The 12,683-nt window shown below is 41.7% G+C and overlaps 1 protein-coding gene across 2 annotated transcripts in view; it reads right to left on the bottom strand.

The window, feature by feature from the left end:
• CSRNP3 (cysteine and serine rich nuclear protein 3) overlaps positions 1 to 12,380 on the bottom strand; it is a 93,939-nt gene extending 81,559 nt beyond the window's left edge. Inside the window, exon 1 of one of the 2 annotated variants that reach the window (XM_081871987.1) lies at positions 12,250 to 12,380. The gene's annotated coding sequence lies outside the window, so the exon portion shown is untranslated. The remainder of the gene's footprint in view (positions 1 to 12,249) is intronic. The other variant, XM_081871988.1, reaches the window with a different exon arrangement.
• Between the last annotated feature and the right edge of the window lie 303 nt (positions 12,381 to 12,683).

The following is a 12,683-nucleotide window of genomic DNA, read 5'->3' as shown; positions in this document are numbered from 1 at the left end:
AGAGGTCAGGATGTGGTAGGTCAAACTGTCTTCTTTGCATGGGTGGAGGCACACAGATAACCAGCTCCCCATTTCACCTGTATGCTTGCTACAGTTTTATTAGATATTTGGTAAATGATTATCTATAGTCACCTATGTGAGGGAGTGAAGAGAAATTTGCATGAGACTAATAATCTCTGTTGACCACAGTCACACCAGCTGGGATTTATTTATTAAACACATCTAACACTAACATTGATGAAATCTGCATATTCAAAGAAGATATGAAGGGTTTAACGTCCCCAATAAACCACCTATTTACAAACTAAGTTTTGCTATAAATACACCCTTTTGAAATGGATGTACGTACTTACATTAATCACATCCATTGCAAATGTACTTGGATGCAACCCTGTGTTAAAATATATCAACCTATCTATACAGCACTTTGCATTAATCTGAGCACCATTGAAATCTGAGTCAGGATAAATGATTTATGTTTCAGGCGTTAGCCATACTCGTAATCACACAAAAGAGAAGTAGGAAATGGTCCAAATAGTGTCACAGCAACAGGTACATCATGGGGAAAGAGAAACATCTAACAGAGAAAGGTGGATGAAATATTTCAGGAGCTTGCAAATGGGACTGTAGAACAAGGAGCTGGTAACTGAAGAGGACATTCCCTTGATAAATAAAGATTGAGGGGACTGACATGAAGAACGGCTGCTTTGAAGACCAAGTACACCAGAAAGATTTTGAACTCTGTAGAGTTTCCACCTGAATCTATAGTTTCAGACCAACATGCTTCTCCCTAACTTCTCTTCACCTTTCTTCCCAACTTTGTTTTCAGTTGTTAGACATGGGAGAGGCAAAAATGTAGGCGGTAAACAAATGTGATGGCATCAGACTATGGAGGTGGGTCTGCCATACAGCTGTAAGTAAGGTGGTGGTTATGTAAAGGGGAGAAGTGGCAGATGGGAGGGAGGAGCTCAACCTTTTTGTCACGTGCCACTTTTGCTCACCACAGTCTCCTCCCTGCCATGCTCCCAGACCAAATGTAAGCTTGGCTGGGGACTGGTGGATGATGAGCCAAAGCAGTGAGTAGCAAAGGGTTCAGTACCCCTTTTCCCCACCTGCCACTCTTCTGCTTCAAATCACTTCTCCACCTGCTTTGCAGCAATGGAACACAACTGATGTTTGAAGACGTGGGCTGCAATGCCATCACATCTCATAAGGCTGAGTTTTGTTCTTGGGAGTGAGAAGAGTATTCTAGCCTGTGAGGCATTTGCAGCATGGGTGGTGAAACGAACACGATTTCAGAAAAAATCCTTTCAATGAACCATCAGTTGAAAACAGGAGCTAGAAGGGACACCCACCCCACCTTTGTCACCTTGGACACAGAGATGTCAGTGCACACATAACTCACCTAACCAATGGCTAGAAGGAGGGCCTGCCTATTTGCCCAGTCTCGGGGTCTAGCTGTTCGCTGTGCTAAATGATGTACCACCCAGCCCTACAAAAGGAAGGTGCAGAGGCCATGTTCCTTGTTAGTCGAATGTCTTAGCTTACACTTAGCCATGCCTTTGCGTTTCCACTTCACCACTGAGCTTTGCAATCTGTGAGTGTCTACTTTATGTACCACTCAAATCTGGAAACAAAAGCCTTTGGAAAAAACAGAGTCATGAGTTTCAGTTCCTCATTGGATGAGGAGAGCCAGGATTTCCCTCTTCGCTTGAAAAGGATAGTTTTCCACCTAGACTAGGAGTAGGCACCAAAGTGTCCTCTGGTGAGCTACAGCTCCCCTGACCATTGGCCATGCTGACTGGGGCTGATGTGAGTGCACAACACCCAGAGGGCACCTTGTTGGCTACCCCTGCCCTAGACTGTGTGACCTTACCTTCAGGCATCATTAAATCTTTCTGCAAAGGGGTATGTTACATAGATTGATGCTGGAACCAGCAATGGGTTCTGTCTCAACAAAATCAGGCTTTGAAGTCCTAGCTCCCAGATTGCTGCATGAGACTTGCCCTCAAACAGTCTGCCGCCCTGCTCTACCTCACTCATACGAGCTGACAATACTGAGGAGGTTCCCGGCTTTCAAGTGTGCCTCACGCTACTCATCATCCAAGTGCTCAAAGACTGCCTGTGTGACTCACAATCACACACAGGTCATCTCCTCAGTGCAGCACACATAAAAAAAGTGTTGCTGAAGAACATTAAAAGCAGAGACTGAAGCATTTTGCACACCTCTCCAAGCACATTTACTCACTGATGCAAATGGCACGTTGTCTTCCAGGAATCTGTCACACAGAGAGATTCTCAGAGGAAGCCACAACTTGCTATGGCAGAAGACAGCTAGCGTAAGATTTGTGAGAAGGCTGCTTTGTCCCTTCATTTTTACCTGAACTAACCCTCACATTCCACAGTTTGCCCAACGTAAAATGCACTTAAAGTTAATAGAATCAAAGATAGCCATTAAATCATTACGAAACATGATGTGGAAAAATATGTCCTATATTGTATGCAAATAGCAATCTCAATTCTTCTGAGTAAGGGTTTTTATGTACCCAAAATGGAAAGACACAGGCACAAAGGAGAGGCATCAAACAGGCTTGGGGAATCTACAAAATTTGCCAAAGCACAAAAATCTTAGAGGAAACCCCGCCTTAAAAAACAAAAACAAAGATGACTGAGCATGCTAGGTGGGCACCTTTTGGGGGGTGGGGTGGAATGGAAAACCAAGAGGGGAATGGAATTGGGTGTCTGGATGAACTAAGGATGCAATACTAGGCATGCATGTTTGGGTGTAAGAACAGAATAACACTTCTTCTGAGGTAAACATCCAAAGGATTGCAGAGTAAATTCTGCACTATTTCCATTATTATTTTTTTTAAAAAAGTTTTATACAGTTGTATAAGATGACTACTGGAAGTCGAACCAATATGACTGATCGCCTAACTTCTGCAACTGATTTTTTTTTAAGGATTAGCTAAGTGCAGCTATTGTCTCCTTGCTAAACGTTTCTTGGAATGAAAACTACTAATGCAGATAAGCCTTGTTAGAGAGTCAGTTAAGGAAAATGGCATCTTTGTATGACTACTACACAGATGGGTACACCCACTAGTGAATTATTTAAAATAATTCTCTCCTTTTTTTTTCTACGATCCAGTCATAACATTGTTTAGGGTTGGTTTTTTCCTGAAGAAAATTATAGTAAGAGATAGAAAGCTTAACAGCCAGATCTTTGAAACACGGAATGAGTCACAGTTTGACATCTCAGTTTGGCCTCAAATGCACCAAATGAATAGAAAAAAAATCCAGGTAAAGTTATCTAGAAGCTGAACATGTTTGCTTCAGAACAGAAATGAACTCTTTTCTAAATTAACATTATTATTAGCAGATGAATGCATGAACCAGATGTTACATATAAAGCATTGTTGTGAAGTACTGAGTCGCACAAAATCCATGTTCACAGCCCAGTAATTTTATATCATAAACTGGTATCTAGGGAATGATGTGAAAGTTAATTTCTGATGCCTGCAGTTCAAGACACTGGGATATTTTATAAAAGAAAATACTTATAGTGAGTTAGCTCCCTTTCCACATTAGAAAACCGAGTCTGATATTTTTCCATACTACTGGCTTTGTATGATTTCTAGGTGAACAGAAAACACTGACAAATCCATGCCTTGCTTTTGACCACACATAGGATAACTTCATCATTCTATATAACTTCAACCTGCAAAGCTCAGAGCAGTGGTTCCCAATCTTTTCCCACCACTTGAAAATTGCTGAGGTCTTCATGACACACACTCCATGCCTGTTGTAGCAACTGAAATTCCACAGAATGCAAATAGTAATACAATAGACCACAATATGAGACATAAAAGAAGCAATAAGAATGCAATTACAAATCTATATGGCTATTCAGTGTGATGGACATGCCATATCCCATCTTCAACCACAAACCTAGACATGCCACAGACCAAGGGAATGAGGCTTGAGAATCACAGTTTGCGAGTCTTGGCTTAATAGCCTGTTAAATACACATAGCCAACAAAAACAGCAAGTATGTGTATTGCAATACAAATAGCATTGCATTAATGCAAATGTAGGTGTTCAGGAATTCTTCTTCTTTGATGATCACTCGTAGCTGAGTAAGATTGTCTTCCATAAACATGGTTTTAACAATGAGTCCGTAAATGACTGTGGAGGCCAATTCTGGATCCACACGTCCTTCCACAGTGGGGACATTGGTTTCTGGGTGGGAGTTGATCACAGTGTGGATTTGCCAAGCGTGCCTTCCTCTTAGCATGTTTCTCCCTTGCTTCCTGAGTTTGAGTGTCTTCAAAGCCCATGACACCTTTGGTAAAGGCTGTTCTCCAACTGGAGCACTCGCAGGCCAGTGTTTCCCAGTTGTCCGTGTTTATACTACATTTTTAAAGATTTGCTTTGAGACAGTCTTTAAACATCTTTTGTTGACCACCAGCATTACGCTTTCCATTTTTAAGTTTGGAATAGAGTAGTTGCTTTGGAAGACGATCACCAGGCATCCACACAACATGACCAATCTAACAAAGTTGATGCTGAAGAATCATTGCTTCACCGTTGATGGAATCTTTCGAGGAGTTGGAGATGGCATTTATAAGTGGTCCATGTTTCACAAGCATATAATAAGGTTGGTAGTACAATAGCTTTGTAAACAAGCATTTTGGTTTCCCTGCGAATGTCCCGGTCCTCAAACACTCTGCACTTCAATCAGGAGAAAGCCACACTCGCAGAGCTCAGGCAATACTGGATTTCGGCATCAATGTTGGCCCTTGTGGAAAGATAACTACCTAGGTAGGAGAAGTGACTGACATTTTCCAATGTTACACCATTGAGTTGGATTTGTGGTGCTGCAGAGGGGTTATTTTGTACTTGCTGGTACAGCACTAAAGGTGTTCAGGTACAGCTGCAGTCACAATAAGGTGACCACAAGACAACAATTTCTCCAGGAAGCATGCTTGTAAACAGATCAGCTTTATCTCCTGGGGCACAAGTAGCATCTTAAAAATCCTGTCCCTGTATTGTAAACTTATTACAAATTTATTACAAACTTTAGAAATACTTTTAAAAATCTGATCCTATTCCCTGCAACCTCCCATCCCTGTGATTACTAGGTGCCACGTTATCCAGAGACCATCCTTTCCTTTTCCTTGACTGCATCATGGGGATTGTGAAATCGTAGCTACTAGACAATAAACTCTGCTTTCCCCATTCCTCTCTACTCTTTTCTCCTCCAACCCCTCCCCTCATTGTTAGTTGAATAAATATGCCTTACCAACCCATTCTTTTCTCACTTCCCTCTCTTCAGCCACTGGGAAACCACTTCTGAACACCTTTTTCTTCCTCTTCTCTTGTTTGTCCCCAACTGAACTGGTCCTTTAGTTTTTTTTTGTTCCTGTTGCTAACATCTAAGCCACTTGATGAATCCACAGTGGATAGCATAAAACATCGCTCCATGTGTTCCATAGGAACCTAGTAATGTCATCAGTGTTACTTATTGTTGGCGTATCCCTAATTTTGTATATTAAGCTGTTTCTGTTATCACTTTGGAAAGCCTCTGTAATCATCAGGCTTTGATGACACTGACTTGTTTCCATTTGTTGAAGTTTAGCTTTCCAGAGACAGTGGTACCTCGGGTTACATACACTTCAGGTTACATACGCTTCAGGTTACAGACTCCGCTAACCCAGAAATAGTACCTCGGGTTAAGAACTTTGCTTCAGGATGAGAACAGAAATTGCACGGTGGCGGTGCGGCAGCAGTGGGAAGCCCCATAAGCTAAAGTGGTGCTTCAGGTTAAGAACAAATTAAGTACGTAACCAGAGGTACCACTGTACTGGTTTGCATTGAAAAATACCTTGTTTCAACTGCCTTTGCTTTACATCGGTTGCTATGCAACACATGATGCTGTTTTTGAAGAGAGAGATGCCTTGTTAATTTATAATGCTTTTACAGAAAGAGCCAAACTAGATATCTGAACCTTATAATCCAGTTACAGGTATTTGGCATATAGTGTCAATCAGTTCCTTAACAAAGAAAAAACTACTAAGTGCAATTATTGTAGTTAATCAGAAACTACAGTATTTACTTGAATCTAATGCTCACCTTTTTTGGCAAAATTACATTGCAAAAATTAAGGTGCACATTAGATTCAATGGCACATTAGACTTGAGAAAAGACGGCAGTATTATATATATTTTATATATCTTCTAAACCACTTGTTTGTAATCCTAATGAGCTGCCGAGGAGTTGCAAGCTTCATTGGAATGAGACTTTTAGCAAAAAAAAAAAAAACCAGGGGAACATTATAAACATATATATATGAGCAATTATTTTAGCATTATATTCATTTGTTCAAAACATTTATGAACTGCCTCTTTATTATTATTATTTTTAAAAAACATTTCCAGAGTGGCTTTAGTCTACCTAAATCAAATAGAACATGATATATTACAATATCATTGGACAGGGATATAGAACAAATAATTATTTGCAGTGTTGCTTGCAGTAGAAACATAAATTAATTAATTAAATGACTTTCCTATTATAATTAATAGTGGGTTTAGTGAATCACGTGACATGCTGAAAATCATAAAATATATCCACACACGGTCCTTCACAGGGAGGAAATAAAATAGTGGCCATTCTCTCTATAAAAACCGCCCAAGTATGAATTATTTCTACCATGACACACTTTCAAAATACCTGTGCAGTCCAATGGGACTTATTCCCAGGTAACAGGGTACAGGACTGCAGCCTTAATTCTTCCAAGAACAAAACCTTTTGCTTAAAAAAGACCAAGGTGCTGCAATCCTTTCTCATTTGGAAGTCGGTAGCAATGCTCTCATTGATTTGAAAGGATCAACATTCCACTCAGGAATGCATTTCAGAGAAAATTCTATATCTAATCTAATATGTGAAGAGACTTCTTTCAGTGACTCATGGTTTCCAGCGGGAGAGAAATGGGTGGGGTGGGGTAGGGAGAAGGAAAAGGGCAGAGAAAAGCAACAGCACTGTTCCACCTTTACTTTCACCTCCTGGCAGAAGTCTAGCAGGGTGCTGAAGTAGGTGCTGCACCTGCCTTCACTCTCCCCCCGCCCCCGCCTCCTCCTTACTGTAGGATTTCAGCCTTACAAGTACTTAAAAATCAATAAAGAGCAGGATCAATGAAAGATAACATTGTGTGTGTAACCCCTCTGAAATAAATGAAGTTAAATGTCCCTATTTTATTGGATCCAGACTTACCGTAGTCACATCTACTTAGTCATCCTAAGTAGCTCTACTGATTGTTGGTATACAAATTTAATAACTAATAGTAAATAATAATAATAATAATACTGAAATCAAAGGGATGACCGGCTAACGTTCTTTGCAGTGGGTCTTCTCTAGGCATGACTAATGTATGGTTGGTATCCATCTGTCTCAAGATACAATGGAAGAGTGTGCCTTTGGGTCTGAAGTCAAACCATTGGAGAGTTACAGCGCCTGCTGTGGCCGTAGAGACTGATACGGGAGAGATATGTTTTGTTGCAGCTGGGGCAGATGGATGAAGGTGTCCAGTTGTGCTGATAGGTGTACCATGGCGTTTTTCTCTCTGTCCTTCTCCCAGTGGTCATTTTGCCTCTGGTCTAACAGTGACTAACAATGCAATCCTAACTGTGTCTACTGTTACTCCCAGGCCTTAGTTTGGATCAAACCCAAATATTATTAAAACCCACATGCAGAAAATGCAAGAACTCCCTCCGGACAGGAATTACAGTGGTACCTCAGGTTACATGCGCTTCAGGTTACATACGCTTCAGGTTACACAATCCACTAAGCCAGAAATAGTGCTTCATGTTAAGAACTTTGCTTCAGGATAAGAACAGAAATTGTGCTCTGGTGGCGCGGCGGCAGCAGGAGGCCCCATTAGCTAAAGTGGTGTTTCAGGTTAAGAACAGTTTCAGGTTAAGAACGGACCTCCAGAACGAATTAAGTACTTAACCCGAGGTACCACTGTAAATCGGTAAACCTTCTGCATTGTGCAGGAAGAAAACTGTCACCATTTAGCCAAAACAAACGCACACACAAATATTAAAGGGTCTGAGACAAAGCTTAACTTTGTTGCTGCTTAAATGAATGGAAGTGGGCATCTTTTGTGTGAGAGGAGCAATGCAGGGATTTCAGAGAGCTGCAGTAGTTCCCTTTTCTACATTTACCACCCACTTTCACAGCTACTGGAACCTTTTATCTCCCAGCCTCCCACACAAGCACTCCCTTCCTTCCCTCCCCACCCTCCCAAGTAGGAACTGAAGCCAAGGCTGGTGGGCTTATCTCCATTCTACAAGGCGGATGAATGCTTGCCAGCAGCACTGAAAGGTAGCTCAGGATAAGAAATTACAGGTCTGTGGTTCACACAATTATTAAAGAACTTTGAAAATTAGCGTGGCAATGCTGTGCGTAGCTCCCGTTCTGCATCTTCTCGGTTCCTTGTTATTGTAAGAGGGGCTAGGTGGATATTTTTAGCCATAGAAAGGCAAATCCATCTGCAGTAGAAGGTTTCCAAGGAAACTGAATAATTGAAATATGCGTTGAACTAAGATCTGTTTCTACCAATTTCTCTTGATTACGGGAGCTGCTCCCACACGGCGTCTATTCACTGAATTCGGGCTTGTGGGAGAGCCAAGTTTGGGAATTGCTGGGAAGAGAAGCGGAGTCAGAGAAGAGGCTCACAGACTGTGTACACATGTCATTTTATTCTAGAATCAATGGAAATCGAGTACCACTACCACCCCGCACACAATCTGGACCTAATGCATATTTGTTGCCCCTAAAATGCGCTTCTTGAGGGACAGGTTTCATTCTGAAAATAAAAGCTCGCTGCAGATCGATTCTGCATTACTCTACTACAATGTGTCCACTTGAAAATGGGGAAGCAGTGAGCCTGGCAATGGAGCCACACCTGTCCAATGGCATTGGGGGTGAGAATATACCAAGAGTGGAATTACCACTTCCTTCCTCTCTCACCTGGGGCAGGTGCAGGGAGGAAATGATATGGATAAGCTAATCAAGCATATCAGGTGACCACACCCACCCTTGAGGATGCCAGGATCTAGATTGCAGATGAGCATGAATTATTCCTGATTGAGGAAAACGGTGTTTGTTTGTTTATTTTTTGGTGCTACGAATGGGGTAGTGTACGCAGCCTGACTCTGAACAGATAAATGTTAAACTAAATACTACTAAAGGCATTTGAAATATAAAAAAAGGTAAGCATTATAAGTAATGGGGGGATCCATTAAAATTATCTGTAAATTGAAAAAAAGTTGGCATATGAAAGGGGGGGGGGAATGCAGAAAGGGGAAGGGAAATGCCAGGATTTTGAACAAGTATTGGACCACTGCTTTTGACAGAGTTTAACAGAAATACTAAATAATGATCACATTTAATATTTAGCTGGGTCCCCCCAATATATTTTTTAATATTTAATTGCCCTCCCACACTTCTCCCACATGTGTGTTTATGTGGTGAGGGATGGGGTAATGTCCTTTAAATACTTTCATACCCAGATTTTTTCTTCTCCTTGTGGGATTTTTTCTTTTAGACTTCTCTCAATCTTTTTTACATTATGAGCTTTATAACGTGTTTTCCTGTAATGTTTTTTTAAATGTGTCTAGATCCAGCCTGAAACTCCTTTGCTCCCAGGCAGCATCAACAATGGTCTGGGATGACTGGCTTGAAGTCAAAAACCCCTGGAAAACACCAGGTTGGTCAAGGCTGCTCTAAGGATTATTACCATATACTGTAAGTCACTAGGAGCTCCCTTCTATTGAACCAGCAACAGAAGAAGATAAAGATTTATCAAAATACTGTGTGTGTGTGTGTGTGTGTGTGTGTGTGTGCATGTGTGCAATACTTTGCAAATGTGAATATTCTTTTAGACAGAATACTCTATATACATTAAAAAGAAGTAGCAGCAAAGACTATGCATAGTACAGATGATAGCAGGCAGCTTTCCCAGGCTCAAAGGGAGGCATTCAAAGTAGAGCGAAGCGCATCACGCCATGAGCGAAAGCATTTCTGTTTGCCTGGTGGAATGATCTGCCCTCTCTTCCCCCATACTCTGTTCCAGGAGGTTCTCTTGATCCCTCAAACAAATTGGGAAGGGGAGGATACAGAGGTGCGTAGGCGGAGAAGTCGGAGAGCCATGTTGTGCCATTTCATTGACTTCCAGAGAGGTCTTTGCATTGACTTCCAGAGAGCTCATTAGTTGAACCCTGCCCACAGAGTAATCCTGGGCTGAAAACAATAGGTGTGCAGTGCAACATTGTACATTGCAGTGCCTAATTGAGTGAGAACTATACAACCAGTGCTGGTGTTCTGGCCTGCATAATGTATAATATGGCCTGTGTCATTTGCAAGAATTTACTTATACAGTGGTATCTTGGGTTACAGACGCTTCAGGTTACAGACTCCGCTAACCCAGAAATAGTACATCGGGTTAAGAACTTTGCTTCAGGATGAGAACAGAAATCGCGCGGCTGCAGCGGCAGGAGGCCCCATTAGCTCAAGTGGTACCTCAGGTTAAGAACAGTTTCAGGTTAAGAACGGACCTCTGGAACAAATTAAGTTCTTAACCCGAGGTACCACTGTAGTCAGTCCATCTAGCCATTACTGTCTGTTTTGAGGGGCAGAGGCTCTCTTGGGTGAAGATCCCATCCTACCTCTGGAAACAGATTGTATTAGGTGGGTGATACAAGGGATCTTTGGCATGGGACCATTTGTATGCAAAACATGAGATCTATTACTATGTTATGGCACACAGAAAAAGATTAAAGAATGAGGACCACCTTCATATTTAAAGCTGGGATTCATTGCAGTATTTCTGTGCATGCCCACCAGAATCACTCTTCATATGAATTGTACATCCTTGTGCATTTGTTTTTCCTTAATTTATTATTCATAGATAGAATGTTTCCCATCAGCATTTTGATTTTGATACATTAACTGGGAAATGCACCAGTTTCAGTACCGAGAAATGCCATTACAGAAAGGGAGTGCATTTCACTTCACATCTTCAGCTTCCTGCTGCATGATTTTTTCTCTCTAAAATATTCACTCTTTTGATGCAATACAGTACAATATTGTGTCCATTTTAATAGGCAGCTCTTTGACACTATACAGGCACATTCATAGACTCACAGACTTGTAGAGTTGGAAGGGACCCTGAGGATCATCTAGTCCAACCCCCTGCAATGCAAGAATATGCAGCTATCCCATACAGGGATCAAACCTGCAACCTTGGTGTTAGCAGCAGCATTAGATATAAGCTCCCACTCCAAATTATACCAGGAGTTGACAGCGCTCCTAGGAACGCTATGTAGGTCAGTGTATGTTGTCCCAGTACATGTGGTTGCACAATAACCCAATTTTAACCACTGAACCAGTATTGTCCATTGCCATGATTTAAATTAGTGCACCTCACAGCAAACATGGCGAGCTGATGTGTTTTTCCGCTGGTTTTAGCCACTGAAATATCAGTGCTAGAAAATCTGTGGTGTTTCAAATCAATAGTAATCCACACTAAGCGGTACACTAAACTGTTAAATGCCTTATTTTGAATAGGGCAACTAAAAGGATTGTATTTTCATTTCCCTTATGAATTATGAGGGAATGGGATATTCATTCAAAAACTGAAAGCACGATGAAACCCCTTAAAGCCACTGACCACTAGTTGTTTCCTCACTTCTTCCAATGGCACATTTCTGAATTAACAGCCTAAAGAGCCCATATCTTGACCAAACGTTACATCAAATGCAGTGCCTTTTTTCCTAGGCCTAAAGAAACACTCTTTTGATTTCCCAGCACTTGTCTTTTTGCCGCGATCATAATATCCACAGTCTAGCAAAAGCTTTGTACTGTGCACCTCGCTATCTGTGTCCCCTAACTGCTCCGCCTTCACTTAAGACTGACAGCTTAGCTCACACGTTAAGAAAGTTGCCAGAGAGATTTGGATGAGCTACAGATTTTTACTGTATATGGATTGCTTACTGGAAGAGATGTACACACAGGAAAGACTAGCAAATTGCTAAACTGCCTGAAAGCCATTAGCACTGCGCAGGCTACACCAAATGCGCACGCAAGCATTTTATACGACGCAGACAATGCTCAAGGACTTGTGCAACAAGAACAACAAAACCATCTGCTCGGTCCTCTCTCCCTTCCCCCACCCCCTTGAATTACCTGTGATCGGGATTCTGTTATTTCAGCTCCGTCAAGGCAGACTGAAAGGTTCACTCCTTCTTCCACCAGCCATTGAGCGGTGGTCAGCCAATCAGAGACAAGATATCCTGGCATCCTCTGGAATGCTCTCTCTTCCTCTGCCGCCTCCCTTCTAGTCAGTTCTGTGCAAACCACGCTGGGGAGGGGGTGGGGAGAAGGAAGATAAGCAAAGCCAAGGCAAAACATGCTGAAACCCAAAATAGGAAGAGGGGGGATTTCTGCACTGAGAAAATGGCCAAACCAAACATTTGCCTAGTTAGCTATTGCTAAGGAACCGATACAGTATTATTGTTTTCTATGTCCAAAATAAATCATCCTGTCAGCCAAGGAACACTTTATAGGTAGGCAGCAGGAAGCGAACTAGAAATATGGGGAAAGTGCTTGGATGCAAATCA

The sequence above is a fragment of the Podarcis erhardii genome, assembly GCF_964252035.2.
Source record: "Podarcis erhardii genome assembly, chromosome: 1".
Lineage (NCBI taxonomy): Eukaryota > Metazoa > Chordata > Lepidosauria > Squamata > Lacertidae > Podarcis > Podarcis erhardii.
This window is presented reverse-complemented; position numbering and strand designations above follow the sequence as displayed.